Raw genomic sequence first — 16,424 nt, 5'->3', positions numbered from 1 at the left:
GTGTATGCATCCCACAATATTACAATTTCCCCACCCTTTTTATTAGTTGAAGCCATATGAAAACTGTAGCCAAAGAGTTTTCAGTTAATGACCTATGTCATTTTGGAGCTAGTACTTTCAAGAGTTATTGGGCCACATTCTTTCTACCATACCTCCTTTCCTTGTCATAGCAACACTTCAGGCCAGTGGAACAGAACTGAACTATAAAACAAGTAGTAACTTCTTCAGTCATGCTGGGAGAAATGAACTATATTGAGTTAAGATTCCAGTGTCTGTAGCTAGCAAGATCAATAGAAAGCCCACGGATTGGGAGAAGATCTTTACTAGCCATACAACGGACAAGGGTCTCATATCTAAAATATACTTGGAACTCAAAAAATTAAACCACCCAACAACAAATCCTCAAAGAAACAACTGCCCAATAAGTAAGTGGGCGAAAGACCTAAAGAGAAGCTTCTCTGAAGAAGAAAGAAGGATGGCCAATAGACACATGAAGAAATGTTCAACATCCCTAGCCATAAAAGAAATGCAAATCAAAACAACATTGAGATATCACCTCACTCCAGTTAGAACAGCAAAAATCAAGAACTCTAACAACAACAGATGCTGGAGGGGATGTGGACAGAAAGGAACCTTACTTCATTGTTGGTGGGAATGTAAACTTGTTCAACCACTTTGGAAAGCAGTATGGAGGTTCCTCAAAAGACTCCATATAGAGCTCCCCAATGACCCAGCAATCCCACTTTTGGGCATTTACCCAAATGACCACAAACAAGGCCACACTAAAGCTACCAGCACAACTATGTTTATTGCAGCATTATTTACCATAGCTAAGATATGGAACCAACCCAGATGCCCCTCAGTAGATGAATGGATCAAGAAGATGTGGTATATATACACAATGGAATTCTATGCCTCCCTCAGAAAGAATGACATTGCTCCATTTGTTAGGAAATGGAAAGGCTTGGAAAAAATTATATTAAGTGAAGTAAGCCAGGCCCAAAGAAACATAGGTCCCATGGTTTCCCTTATTTGCAATATCTAGTATAGGTATGAGTCAAGCGGAAAGTCAGAGAATGTGATGTTAGGAAAACGAACCCTCAAATATGTATTTTAATGTTTTTGTTTCATTCATGCATGTGTTTCTAACGCATTTATAATATTATTTCTTTGTTGCTTTGTATGTCCCTCCCCCACAGTGTAACCCCCGCTTTCACTATATTTGATGTCAGTATAACATGTGGAGGAGACGGGGACAAACAAGTCGTTTAAGGATTCAGGTGGACCTGTTGCAACAATGAGAAGTACAAAATGTCATGTCAAAACCAGCTTTACAATGTCGGTGGGGGGGAGGGAGGGGGGGGTATGATTGGGTGGGGGGGAGGGGGAAGGCTGGGAAGGGAGGTGAAGGGTAAACAAAGGAGGAGGCTGCAATGCTTGGTAAGAAATGTATGCATTTTCCTGCCCATGTAATTGTAACCCCTCTGTACAGTATGTTTTCAAATAAAATAAAATAAAATTAAATTAAAAAAAAGAAAAAAAAAAAAAGATTCCAGTGTCTGTTATCATAGTATGGCGATTTTAGGATATTAAACAGAATGAGGTAACCCTGTGCAGGTAAAGGAAGTGTTGTGTTATGATATATAGGAATTAGGGTGAATTAATTTAAACATTTCTTGACTTCTAGAAGCTGTGTTTATCAGTTCAGAGGTACTGCACATTATACCACTGTAACCTTCAACCATTGCCTGGTTTAGTGACTACTTGTACTCCTGAGATGAAAGAAGGTTGTATAGCACTTACAGCCCATTTTCTCAGAAATGTTTTTCCTTCTTCTTTAAAAATGTCCAATATGTTAATGAGGTAGATTTATAGAGAAGATCATAAGGTGTAATGTTTAAGACTCCTTTTTTATTAATGTTTTTTATTGTGAAAATACCGTACAGTGGGGTTACAATTACATGAGTTAATACTTCACTTATGAGCCTTTTCCCAAGTTTTCTACCTAGCTTCACATTTGTAATTTCATATAATTTTTTTCTGAAATAGGATCCTCCGAACCTGAGTACACATCATGCCCCACAAAGTGATCAAACTTACTCTTCTTTCATATCAGTATGTCTCATCTGGCACTAAGTTATTATTCTTCTGTTCTTATCAGTTATCTCACTCTCCAATAGTAAGCAACAAAAGCCCTTTCCTTATGACATGGGTATTTTTCCACCTTAGAAACTAAGTCCAAAGAATCTATCCTGTGCTGAGTATACAAGCACTCACTGGCTTTTTTTTCCAGCAGCAGGTCTGCTTTCATTTACACACACAAACTCTCATCTCCATATTATATAAATATGAAAATGCATGTGCACACTGAGACTTATGAATACATAAAGAAGGTATATACTTTATGGTCTATTTTTTCAGCTAGTTGAGACTTTTTCCATGCATTGACATCAGGTGATCAAGGCCACTGTCTGCAGGTTTCTGCCACACAGGGCAGCCATTTTTATCTGGTCCAGCTTATCTCAAAGGCCACATATTGTACTTGAGGCAAATTAGCCAGATGACTTTAACCTGTGCTAATGGATTTTGTTTTAGACTTATATCTCTGGTTCCTCAAATAGAAGAAAACTAATGCCTGTATGTTTACCAAGTGACTTTCATCTTTTCCCAGGTACTGTGTGAGTCTGAAGATCTTGGCATGAGCAAGATTCTGGCCGCACAATGCATTCTAGGCTAAGAGGGTGGCAGCGGCAGGAGAGGTGAGGAGGGCAGGAATAGCATAGTTAGCAATGATGCATGCAGGTAGTGTGTGAAAAACTCTTTCCAAAGCAATGATAAAGTGCTTCATTCTTTATTTAACTCTCATAATCACTCTTCTTCTTTATCTAAAGAACCACATTTTTAGAAGAAGTAAAACCCTTCAAAAAAAGTTCTGCTCTCGTTTGTGGGTTTTTTTCCCTTCTAAATGAGGGAAAGTAGGAAGAGTGGGTGGTTTTTGAAATTACTACAAATGGAGCTTTTAAACTAAAAGTTGATCTCTCAGAAGTTGAAAAATAATTGATATGGTTAATTCAAAGAATAGTGCAGAATAGCATTTTCTTCTTGAAATTAGTATGGCAGTGAATGCTTATATCTGAGTTTTCTCTTTTTTGCTTAATATGTATTTTTATTCTAAAGATACTGTACAGTGGGGGTACAGTTACATGAGCAAGGTCATGAGTCAATTTCCTATGGAGCATTGTTACACCCTCTTTTGTTTTTCCTCTACTATCCCTTCCCTTCCCACCTCCCCAACTCCTCCTCCAAAGTTGTAAAGTTCGATTTCAACATACTGTCTTGTACATCTCATTATTACAATGTGTCATCCTGTATCCCTATTTCAGCATTTTGTTATTTCCCTTCCCTTCCTCAAATTAGAAAAATATGCATACAAGATGCAGGACACCAGAATCAAATACAGTGACAACAGGGATTGTACCATGGGGGAAGAACATACAAAGAAACAGCGACAACAAAAAATCACGTGGTATATTATAAGTACATTTAAAAGAACAGTAACAAAGATAAAAATCTCTTGTGTCCCTATCTTGGGATTCATCAGGTTATGTGGACATATGTACATAGTTTTTTACCTCTTCTGCTTGTCCTATACATATACTAGGTATTGCAGATAAGAGAAACCATGGGACCTATGTTTCTTTGAATCTGACTTGCTTCACTTAGTATAATTTTTTCCAAGTCTTCCCACTTCCTAACAAATAGGGTGGTGTCATTCTGATGGAGGTGGCATAGAATTCATATATATATATATATATATATATATATATATATATATATATATATCACATTTTCTTGATCTATTCATCTACTGAGAGGCATCTGGATTGGTTACCTGTCTTAGCTATAGTAAATAATATTGCAATAAACATAGTTGGGTTAGTAGCTTTAGTATGTCATTATTTGTGATCATTTGAGTAAATGCCCAAAAATGTGATTGCTGGATCATAGGGGAGCTCTATGTGGAATCTTTTGAGGAACCTCCATACTGCTTTCCAAAATGGTTGTACAAGTTTCACTCCCACCAACAATGCAGTAGGGTTCTCTTCTGGCCACATCCCCTCCAGCATCTGTTGTTATTAGAGTTCTTGAGTTTTGCCATTCTAACTGGGGTGAGGTGGACTCTCAATGTTGTTTAGATTTGCATTTCTTTTATGGCTAAAGAGGTTGAGCATTTCTTCATGTGTCTATTGGCCATTCTTATTTCCTCTTCAGAGAAGTTTCTCTTTAAGTCTTTAGCCCACTTATTAATCCGGCAGTTGTTTCTTTGAGGATTTGTTATTGGAGAAATATCTGAGCTTTCTAAATCTGTAAAGTATGTTCATCAGTTTGTTACCTCTTCACAGGACATAACCTTTTAATTTAAAAAATGAATATTTTAAAGGGCAACCCTTTTGTTTTGAAATCTATTCCAAGGCTAAGTACTTAAATATGTACTAGAAAATAATTAAATAATCATCTTTCTTGATTTATTAAACATTCAGTATAAAATAATAAAATACAAGAAATCCACATTCAAATAGATGAAAAAGTGTGACCTAATTAGTGTTATGCCATACACTTAGTACCACTATCGCAAATACATAGAAGCACTATGAGAAAATACATACAGAGCATGTTTCTTAATGCTAAAAACCCAGGTAGAAATACTCTAAGCACACAGTGCAACAAGGGCACTTGTAATGGAGGTATTTAAGAATAGTAAAAAGTTTTCACTTTATGCTATACTACTGGGAATACAAAGAATAGCTGTCCTTTCTGGAGGGAGATGCAGTACAGAAAAACAGCTAAAGTAGAGATTCTGATTATCAGAGTTTGGGGAATGGTGAGAGAAGGAAATGGACAAGGTAAGGTTTAATAAGGCATGAAGTAGAAAGGAATGTTAGGAGTTACCTACAGATAGGAAAATGCATGGTTTTAGTTTGCAGCATGTTTAGTCTAAGTTACAACTGGACATGGAAGCAAACATGTGCAGTCAATTGTCAGAAAGGTATTGGAGCTCAGAAAGAGACCGTGTGATTGCACAGAGGCTCAGCAGACTATGAAATTGAAAACACATTCAGAATGAGAAGTTATATGTGGAAGACTTAAACAGTCTTTAGACTCATATCAAAAACACCATCCAACCAGGCACTAATGGCTCATGCCTGTAATTACAACTACTCAGGAAGCTGAGATCTGAGGATCATGGTTCAAATACAACCCAGGCAGGAAATTCCATGGACTCTGATCTCCAATTTATGACCAGAAAACTGGAAGTAGACCATGGCTCAATGTGGTAGTAAACTAGACTTGAGCAAAAGATCTCAGAGATACAATCCACTGGGTAATGAATAAACAACATATATATATATATATATATATATATATATATATATATATATATATCATAGTTATAGCAGATGAGAAGTTCAAAACAATGTGATGACAGAACTGATATCTCTAGAGTTTCTGCTTGTGGCACATAAATGTCTAGCTTGTTGGAGCCTCACATGGCTGAGATATGAAGAAAATCTCTCTGCTTCTTTTTCAAAAATGCTAATCTTATTTATAAGTTCTTCTCTTTCATGACTTAATCACTTTCCAAGACCCATCTATAAATAATATCACCTTGAGTTATTATGATTCCACCTGAATGGAGGGAGAAGAGGATAATAGGGAAAGAGATGAACAATCCACAAAGATAAAAATACCAACAATTTAAAGGAAACATTGCAAGAGTAGAAATATTTCAGAAAGGTAAAGATATGAAAAAGTATATAACTTCATAGAAATTGAGATTAAAGAGGGAAAATTCAGTGTCAGATGTTTCCAAAAATTTCAGAAAAATAAGGCAAAAATTGTTGATTTGATTTGGCAAATAGATTGGCAACTTTGTTGAAAGTGCTTCCATGACAGTAACATAATAGCAAATAAAAGACCAATTCTAAAGAGTTAGTGAGTAAAGATGGAGACATTGTCTATTTAAATAATATTTGAATGGCTAAGAAAGTATAAATTTAGTAGAGAATTAGTAAATTAATAAAGGGAAAAATGGGACAGAAAAAATGTACCAAAGAAGTATCATTTCACCATACATATTTATAACAAAATTTGAAAGAAACACATAAATGGCATTTTTATTCTTTCATGATTTAGCCTCCAAGAGAAAGCTTTCAACTTAGTTACTGTCTGAATCACAAAGAAGACAACAGGTGATCGTGGAGAACCACTGTGCTATGCCGAACTCTACAAGAGAGGACTTTGAAGAGGACTTTTATATATTTCCTGACCACAAGGATTTTATAATGTAACTAAAGTGATTAAGCAAATATGCAGCTGTCTAGAATAAAAGCCAGTGTAAGAACAGTACAATATGCCTATGTATTCCAAGTATCATGGCTGACCTTCAATGAAATGCGCCTTTAGAATAGTAGTATCCAATTCCTTCTCTTCTGACTTTCCTATTAAGTCACAGTTTTAAAATGATTATTATTATTAATAATAATAATAGAAAACATGTTATTGAAGGGTTTAATTTTTTGAGCTCTAGATATATTTTTGATATGAGGCCCTTCTCGGTTATATAACTAGTGAAGATCTTCTCCCAATCTGTGTGCTATTTATCTTGCTAGCTATGTCCTTTGCCATGCAGAAGCTCTGCAGTTTAATTCAAACCCATTTATCTAGCCTTTCTCTGATTTGTTGTGTTTCTGTATCTTTAGACCTGTGCCAAGGAGCCCTGGTGTATCCTCTATCTCTTCCTGTAAAATTTTCAGGGTATCTACTCTTACCTTAAGATCCATTTGCAGTTTGATTCTGATGCAGGGTAATATATAAGGCTCTAACTTCAGTTTTCTAAGTGTGGTTAGCCAATTTTGCCACCACCATTTGTTGAAGAGGCTGTCTTTCTTCCATCTGATACTTTAGTTTCTTTATCAAAGATTAGGTGGTCATAGGTCTGTGGGATCATTTCTGGGTCTTCATTTCTATTGCATTGTTCCTGTGCCAGTACCAAGCCACTTTTATAACTACAGCTTTATAATAGAAATTTGGCATTGATATTTCTGGTTTTCCTGCTAAGGACTGTTTTTGCTATTCAGGGTCTTATATTAGTGTATATGAATTTTTGGATTCCTTCTTATATTTCACTAAGAATGATGTTGGGATGGATGGACATTGTATTCAATTTGTAGATAGCTTTGGTCAGTATTGCCATTTTTACCATGTTAATCCTCCCAATCCAAGAGCATGGGAAATTTTTTCACTTCTTTACATTTGCTTTTATTCCCTTTTTCAGGTTTTTAAAGTTTTCATCATAGAGGTCCTTCACCTGTCTGGTTAATTCTTAGGTATTTTATTACAAAAGTACTTACTTTTCAGATTTCAGCTTCACTCTTCTCATTGTGGGCATACAGAAAAGCCACTGATTTTTGTGGATTAATTTTATATCCTGCTACTTTGCCGAAGTTTTGGATCAGCTCAAATAACTTTGGAGAGGAGTCTATGATGTTTTTAAATACAGAACCATGTCATATGAAAAGAGGGAGAGTTTTACTTCTTTCCCTATTTGGATCCCCTTTATGTTTGTCTCTTGCCTTATTGTTTTGGCCAGGAATTCCAATACTGTATTGAAAAAGAGTGGAGAGAGTGAGCATTCTTGTGCCATTCCTGATTTTAGAGAATGTTATTTGAACCTCTCAACAGTAAATATAATTCTAGCTGTAGGTTTGTCATATACAGCTTTTATTATATTGAGGAATGTTCCAAGGATTCCTAGTTTCTCCAGAACTTTCAGCACAAGTGGGTTTTGGATCTTGTCAAATGCTTTTCTGCATCTATTTGGATGATCATGTGATTCTTTTTCTTGCTCCTACTGGTGTGTTGAATTACATTAATTGGCTTACTTTCTTTTTTTTAAATTTAATTTAAATTTTTTTGTGAACATATTGTACAGAGGGGTTACAATTACATGGGCAGGATAATGCATACATTTCTTATCAAGCATTGCAGCCTCTTCCTTTGTTTACCCTACTTTCATTGAACCAACTATACATCCCTGGAATGAATCCCATTTGGTCATACTGTATGTTTTTGATTATTTGCATGGACAGAATTATATTGAGAAGTTTTGCATCCATGTTCATTAAAGAAAAGGGGCTATAGTTTTCTTTCTCTGATGGGTCCTCATCTAATCTGGGGATGAGGGTTATGCTAGCCTCATAAAATGAGTTTGCAAGTGATCTTTCACTTTCAATTTTATTGAAGAATTTGAGGTGTATTGGAACAAGTTCTCCTTTGAAGGCCTTATAGAATTCAGCTGTAAATCCTCAAAGCAACCATCACCCCATTAATAAGTGGGCTAAAGAATTAAAAAAGAGATTTCTCTGAAGAGGAAATAAGACTAGCCAATATTAGAGATCTTGATTATAGCCATTCTAATTGGGGTGAGGTGGTATCTCAGTATTGTTTTGATTTGCATTTCTTTTATGGCTAGGAAGGTTGAGCATTTCTTCATGTGTCTCTTGGCCATCCTTCTTTCCTCTTCAGAGAAGTTTCTCTGTAAGACTTTAGCCCACTTATTTATTGGGCAGTTGTTTCTTTGAGGATTTATTGTTAGGGATTTAATTTTTTGAGTCCCAAGTATATTTTAGATATGAGACCTTTGTCCAGTGTATGCCTAGTGAAGATCTTCTCTATTGATTTTGATAGCTATGTTCTTTGCCATGCAGAAGCTCTGCAATTTCATGCAATCCCATTTGTCCAACTTTTCTTTGATTTTTTGTGTTTCTGGGTCTCTATTAAGAAAATTTTGGCATGTGCCAAGGAGATCTAGGGTTTCTTCTATTCCATCCTGTAATGTTTTCAGGGTGTCTGCTTTGACTCCGAGGTCTTTGATCCATTTGGAGTTGATTCTGGTGCAGGGTGATATATAGAAGGAAACCTTGCTGCATTGTTGGTGGGAGTGAAAACTTGTTCAACCACTTTGGAAAGCAGTATGGAGGTTCCTCAAAAGACTCCACATAGAGCTCCCCTATAACCCAGCAATCCCACTTTTGGGCATTTACCCAAATGATCACAAACAAGACCATACTAAAGCTACCTGCGCAACTATGTTTATTGCAGCATTATTTACCATAGCTAAGATATGGAACCATCTCAGATGCCCCTCAGTAGATGAATGGATCAAGAAAATGTGGTATAATAGCTGGGCACTGGTGGCTCACTCCTGTAATCCTAGCTGCTCAGGAGGCTGAGATCTGAGGATCGTGGTTCAAAGCCAGCACAGGGAAGGAACGTCTGTGAGACTCTTATCTCCAATAAAGCACTAGAAAACCGGAAGTGGCATTGTGGCTCAAGCAGTACAGTGCTTGCCTTGAGCTGAAGAGTGCAAGGACAATGCCTCTATCAGAAGGAATGACATTGCCCCATTTGTTAAGAAATGCAAAGACTTGGAAAAAATTAAGTGAAATAAGCCAGTCCAAAAGAAACATAAGTCCCATGGTTTCCTTTATTTGCAATAACTAGAATATGTCTGAGACAAGCAGAAATTGTCAGAAATTGATGTTAGGAGAAATGAACCCCAAGTTAAGGACTCAAATGGTTTTTCTTTCTTGCTATTGTTTCTAACATATTTATAAGATGATTTCTTTGTTGGTGTGTATGTACTTCCCCCATGGTATAACCTCTGTTTTCACTGTATTTGATATTGGAGGGGAAAAGAAAAAACAAATTGTTTAAATAGGGATACAGGTGGATTGCAACAATGAAATGTTCAAGACGTTATGTTAAGCACCAAAACAGCTGGATGTGGAGCTGTTGCTGAAGTGGTAGAGTATTAGCCTTGAGCAACTCAGGAACATGATCCACGCCCTGAGTTCAAGTCCCAGGATCAGCATGTGCACGTGCACATGCGTGCACGTACACACTCTCAGAGCCTTACTGTAATAGCAAGGAAAATTTGAAATGTTTACTGAAGACACAAGATTTTTAAATACCAAGTTTATTCTACATACTCACTGTATAGAAGAGAAAAGGAGTGAGGAAGTCAGCTGCAGGAGGCATTATTTCCTGACTGACTTAGGAAAAGAACCATTTAAAAGCTGATATAAATAAAATGAGTTAATGCTAAGCCGGTTCTTTCCAAAGTTTTGATTTGAATTCACAGTAAGAAATAAAATTATCCTATATTAAAAGAAAACAACAACAAACCTTACAACTTTGGCGAGGAAGGGGGTGATGGGAGGGCAGGGATGGTAAGGGGAAACAAAGGAAGAGGCAACTATGCTTGATAAGAAATGTACTCATTACCTTGCTCATGTAATTGTAACCCCTCTGTATGGTATTTTCACAATAAAAAACCTATTAATTAAAAAAGAAGACTAGCCAATAGACATATGAGGACATGCTCAACATCCCTGATTTAAAAGAAACGCAAATCAAAACAACATTGAGATTTCACCTCACGTCAGTTAGAATGGCCATTATCAAGAAAACAAATAATAACAGATGCTGACAGTGATGTAGCCCGAAGGGAGTGCCACTACACTATTGGTGGGAATTGAAAATGCTTCACCCACTCTGGAAAGCAGAATGGAGGTTCCTCAAAAGACTAACCATAGAGCTCCCTTAAGATCCAGTAATCCCACTCCTGGACATTTACCCAAATTATCACAAACAAGGCCACACTAAAGCTACCATGTTCAATTCAGCATTACTTACCATAGCTAAGATATGGAACCAATCCAGATGCCCCTCAATAGATGAATGGATCAAGAAAATTTCGTATACATGTGTGTGTACATCTATATATATATATATATATATATATACATTTATGTATACATACAGGCACACACACACACACACACATATATACACACACAAATGGAATTTTATTCTTCCATCTGAAAGAATGACATTGCCCCATTCATAAGGAAATGGAAAGACCTGGAAAAAGTCCTATTAAGTAAGCCAGACTCAAAGAAACTTGGCTCCATGGTTTCCCTCCTTTGTAATAATTAGTATATGTCTAGGATAGTTCTAGCTCAGAATTTAAATAACTCAATAGCTATGTACATAGGACCACATAAAGTGATGCTAATTGAAATGAACTCCAAGATATGGATACAAGAGAAGTTTTTTGTCATCTGTTTGTTTGTTTTTATGTATGAAGTTATTTCTTTTTTCTTTCACTTTTTTCCTATGGTTTATCTCCTGTTGTAACTGTTTTTGATTGTTGTACCCTCTATCTTGTTGCATACATTTCTGTGATTTGAGAAAAGGAAGGGGAATAACAAAACATGAGACAAAGGGGGAACCAATCCAACAACAATACTCACGAGACATGCTGTAAATGAACTTTACAACTTTGGGAGAAGTGAGTCGTGGGGGAAATGGGGGAAGGAAAGTGAGAGAAAATGAAGAAGGAGGGTAACACTATTCGGCAAGAAATGTATTCATTAATTACCCTACTTATACATCTGTTACCCCTCCATATATCACCTTTACAATAAAATAGAATTAAATTTAAAAAAAGAAAATATGTACCTACAGTTGCTATTGTTCCAGCACTATTAAGGTTGAATAATATTCACGAACATTTAAAATCTTAAGGATGCACAGATATTGTTAAATTAATTGGGAAGATGAAAACTAAACAAAATTATCATGTGAAATTTAAGAAACGTAAGACAGGATCTACCTATGTAGTTCAGGCTCACCTAACACATATTATCTTACTGCTTCTGTCTCCTGAAGTATGTGACTTCATGAATGTGCAACCATGCCTGTACTGAGGCTATTCTTTTTTCCCCTCCCCCTCCACCTCCCCAACTCCTCCCTTCCCCCTTCCCCCGGAAGTTGTACAGTTGGTTTTTAACATACTGTCTTGTGCATCTTATTGGTACAGTGGGTCAACCTATATCCTTCTTTCGGCATTTTGTTATTTTCCTTCCCTGCCCTAAATTAGAAAAATGTATCTACAAGATACAGGGTGCCAGAATCAAATATAGTAAAAACAGGGGTTACACCATGGGGGAAAAACATATGAAAGAAACAAAAAGAATCACATAAGTATACATTGTAAGTATACTAAAAACAACATAAACCCTCTTGTGTCTCGAACTTGGAGTTTATTTTGCTTAGCACCATCTTATATGGTCATATGTGCATAGCTTTTGACCTTTTCTACTAGTCTGGTAAGATTATCCTAGACGTATACTAGTTATTGCAAATAAGGGAAACCATGGAACCTATGTTTCTTTGGGTCTGGCTTAGTTCACTTAGTATAATTTTTTCCAAGGCCTTCCCCATTTCCTAACTAATGGGGCAATGTCATTGTTCCTCATGGAGGCATAGAATTCATATATATATATATATATATATATATATATATATATATATATATATATATTATATATATATATATATGCATGCAACATTTTCTTGATCCATTCATCTGCTGGGGGGCATCTGGGTTGGTTCCATATCTTAGTTATGGTGAATAATAGTGCAAAAAAAAATAGTTGTGATGGTAGTTTAGTATGGCCTTGTTTGTGATGGTAGTTTAGTATGGCCTCGTTTGGGTAAATGCCTAAAAGTGGGATTGCTGGGTCATAGGGGAGCTCTATGTGGAGTCTTTTGAGGAACCTCCATACTTCTTTCCAAAGTAGTTGAACAAGTTTACACTCCCACCAACAATGCAGTAGTATTCCCTTTGGGCCACACCCCCTCTAGCATCGTTGTTCCATTGCTTGATTACAGCCATTCTAACTGGGGTGAGGTAGAATCTCAATGTTGTTTTGATTTCCAATTCTTTTTCCTTTTGTACATTTTTTATTGAAAAATGTTGTACAGAGGGGTTACAGTTACATGAACAAGGTAATGAGTACATTTCCTATTGAGAATTTCCCCCTCCCATCTAAACAACTACAGCCCCCACCCTCACTCCCCACCCCAGCGGGAGTTCTAAAGTTCGTTTTCAACAAAGTGATTTGTAAATCTCATTGTTACAATAGATCAGCCTGTATCCTTATTTAAGGATTTTGGTTTTTCCCTTCCTGTCCCCGAATTAGAGAAGTGTATAGACAAGATACAGGGCACTGACATCAAATAGAGTCAAAATAGGGGTTATACCATGAGGGAGGAACATACAAAGTAACAAAAGAAGTCACATGGAACATTATAAATACATTAGAACCAACAGCAAGAAGGAAAAAAGATATTTGTGTCCCTATCTTAGGGTTCATTTCGCTTAACATCATCTTATATGGTTATACTTATATAGCTTTTGGCCTTTTCTGCCTTTCCTATACATGTACTAGTTTTTGCAAATAAGGGACACCATAGGACCTATGTTTCTTTGGGCCTGGCTTACTTCAATTAATATAATTATTTACAAGTTTTTCCATTTCCTAACAAAGGGGCAAGGGGCAGTGTCATTCTTTCAATGGAGGCATAGAATTCCATTGTGTACACACACACACACACACACACACACATTACATTACATTTTCTTGATCCATTCATCCACTGAGGAGCATTTGGGTTGGTTCCATATTATAGCTATGGTAAATAATGCTGCAATAAACATAGTTGTGCTGATAGCCTTAGTATGGCCTTGTGATCATTTGGGTAAATGCCAAAAAGTGGGATTACTGGGTCATAGGGGAGCTCTATGTGGAGTCTTTTGAGGAACCTCCATACTTCTTTCCAAAGTGGTTGAACAAATTTACACTCCCACCAACAATGCAGTAGGGTTCCCTTCTGGCCACATCCCCTCCAGCATCTGTTGTTATTAGAGTTCTTGATTATAGCCATTCTAACTGGGGTGAGGTGGACTCTCAATGTTGTTTTGATTTACATTTCTTTTATGGCTAAAGAGGTTGAGCATTTCTTCATATGTCTATTGGCCATTCTTATTTCCTCTTCAGAGAAGTTTCTCTTTAAGTCTTTAGCCCACTTATTTATCAGACAGTTGTTTGTTTGAAGATTTGTTGTTGGGGGATTTAATTTCTTGAGTTCCAAGTATATTTTAGATGAGACCCTTGTCTGTTGTATGGCTAGTGAAGATCTTCTCCCAATCTGTGGGCTTTCTATTGATCTTGCTAGCTATGTCCTTTGCCATGCAGAAGCTCTGAAATTTCATGCAATCCCATTTGTCCAACCTTTCTTTGGTTTGTTGTGTTTCTGGGTCTCTATTAAGAAAATTTCAGCCTGTGCCAAGGAGACCCAGGGTTTCTCCTATTCCATCCTGTAATGTTTTCAGGTTTTCTGCTTTGGCTCTGAGGTCTTTGATTCATTTGGAGTTGATTCTGGTGCAGGGTGATATGTAAGTATCTAGCTTTAGTTTTCTACAGGTGAATAACCAGATTGACTGAAATGTAGGGAAATTCTTCATGGGATAGACACAAAAAGCAAATGATACAAAAATCAAAAACAGATTAATGAATTACATCCAAATAATACAAAGCTTATATGTAACAGAAGATTAAAATGGAATAAATGCACAAATGGGAAGTAGTTGGTGAGTATGTACTATCAAGTGGCTACTATCCTGAGTATCTATGGAACCAAAAAGACCCAATAAAATTGAAATAAATAAAGCAGAAAGCAGAAAATTAATCCAACTAAAAACAGACAAAAAAAGCATTCTCAAAAGATGTACAAATGGGTAACTGATAAGTAAAATATGTCCATCACTGATCATCAGGGAAATGAAAATCAAAACTAAAAGAGATACCATGTCATTCCACCAAGGCACATAGAAACACAGTTGTACAGTTACAAGATTTCCTCCTTTTGAACCCTTTTGCACTGTTGGTGGAATTGTAAACTAGTACAACCCTTTGAACAACAATCTGGAGGGTCCTCAATAAACTAAAGATATTCACTATGACTAAGCCATACTACTCCTGAGCAGCTACACAGAATGTCTCAAGCTAGGATAGCATGAGGACACTTCCACATCCATGTTCATTGTCACAGTAGCCAAGTTGAAGAAACAGCCAAATGCCCTGCAATAGATGTGTACATCCAAAAGCAAGTGTGGTACTTATACACAATGGAATTTTTAAACAGCCATTAGATATAATAATAGTATGTCATTTGCAGAGAAATAGATGGAACAAGAGCAAAATATGTTAAGTGAGGTAAGCCAAGCTCAGAGAGACAAATGGTGCATATTGTCTCTCATATGCAAAAATCAGATCTGAAATACACTGGGATATGACAAATTTTATAGGACTCTAGACACATACATTGAGACCAAAAGAGGATACTTTTAGGAAAAAAAACACAAAGATACAATGCCTATATGTATGTGTGTGTGTGTGTGTGTGTGTGTGTGTGTGTGCGTGTGTGTGAGAGAGAGAGAGAAAGAGAGAGAGAGAGAGAGAGAGTGAGAGGCAGCAAAATGAACTCCAAGCTATAGACTATGGAAACAGGTTTCTTTTTGTGTTGCTTCTGTTTTCTTTTCTTTCAATATGGTTTATTAGTGTGTGTATCTTTGGGAGGGTGGGGGGAACAAAATTCAAAGGGAAAACCGTAAAAAGTACAGCAGTGTGTTGAAAGTGAGCTATACCACAATTGCATGAGACAAGAGGGAAGGATTAGGAATGAGGGAAGGGATGACACTGTACAAAAGGAAAAGTACTCATTACATGACTTACATAACTGTAATCCCTCTGTTCATTACCTTTATAATAACAATAAACTAAATAAAAAAAGATTTCCTCCTTTTGCCACACACAGAGCTTCCTTTAACCTAATGTAAGGCCAGGTTTTCAAAGAACGTTAAGTGTTACTTTTTTTTTTTTTTGGTCAGTCGTGGGGGTTGAACTCTGGGCCTTGTCACTGTTCCTGCATTCTTCAACTCAAGATGAGTACTCTACCACTTGAGCCACAGCTGCATTTCTAGCTTCTAATGGTTTGTTACACTTAAGAGTCTCATGGACTTTTCTGCCTGGGCTAACAGATCCTCAGATCTCAGCCTCCTGAATAGCTAGGATTACAGGGGTGAGCCACCAGTGCCCAGCTAAGTGTTATTTTATAAATTACTGAAATCTCTACTACCTTGTACTTAAGTGCCACTACCATGATTATCATCATATATTAATGTCCTAAATGCTTTCCATAATTATCACATTTACAAATGAAGAAGCTGTAGTTTCTATAGAACCTCAGTAACTTTCTCTAAGACATATAATTCATAGTGTCCAAAATTCAAACTCAAAGACTTGAGTCTGATTACAAAGCTTATGAAGTTAATCATTCTTCTATATTGTCACACACCACATAACCTAGACTGGCAGACTTTTCACTGGACAGAAAATTCAGATTTATTTTTTGCTTAAAAGAAAGAAAAAGTAGATGGATAAGTAAACTCA

This window comes from Dipodomys spectabilis, unplaced genomic scaffold (genome assembly GCF_019054845.1).
Source record: "Dipodomys spectabilis isolate Male_0828 unplaced genomic scaffold, ASM1905484v1 ptg000002l, whole genome shotgun sequence".
Taxonomy (NCBI): domain Eukaryota; kingdom Metazoa; phylum Chordata; class Mammalia; order Rodentia; family Heteromyidae; genus Dipodomys; species Dipodomys spectabilis.
Note: the sequence above shows the minus strand (reverse complement) of the source record.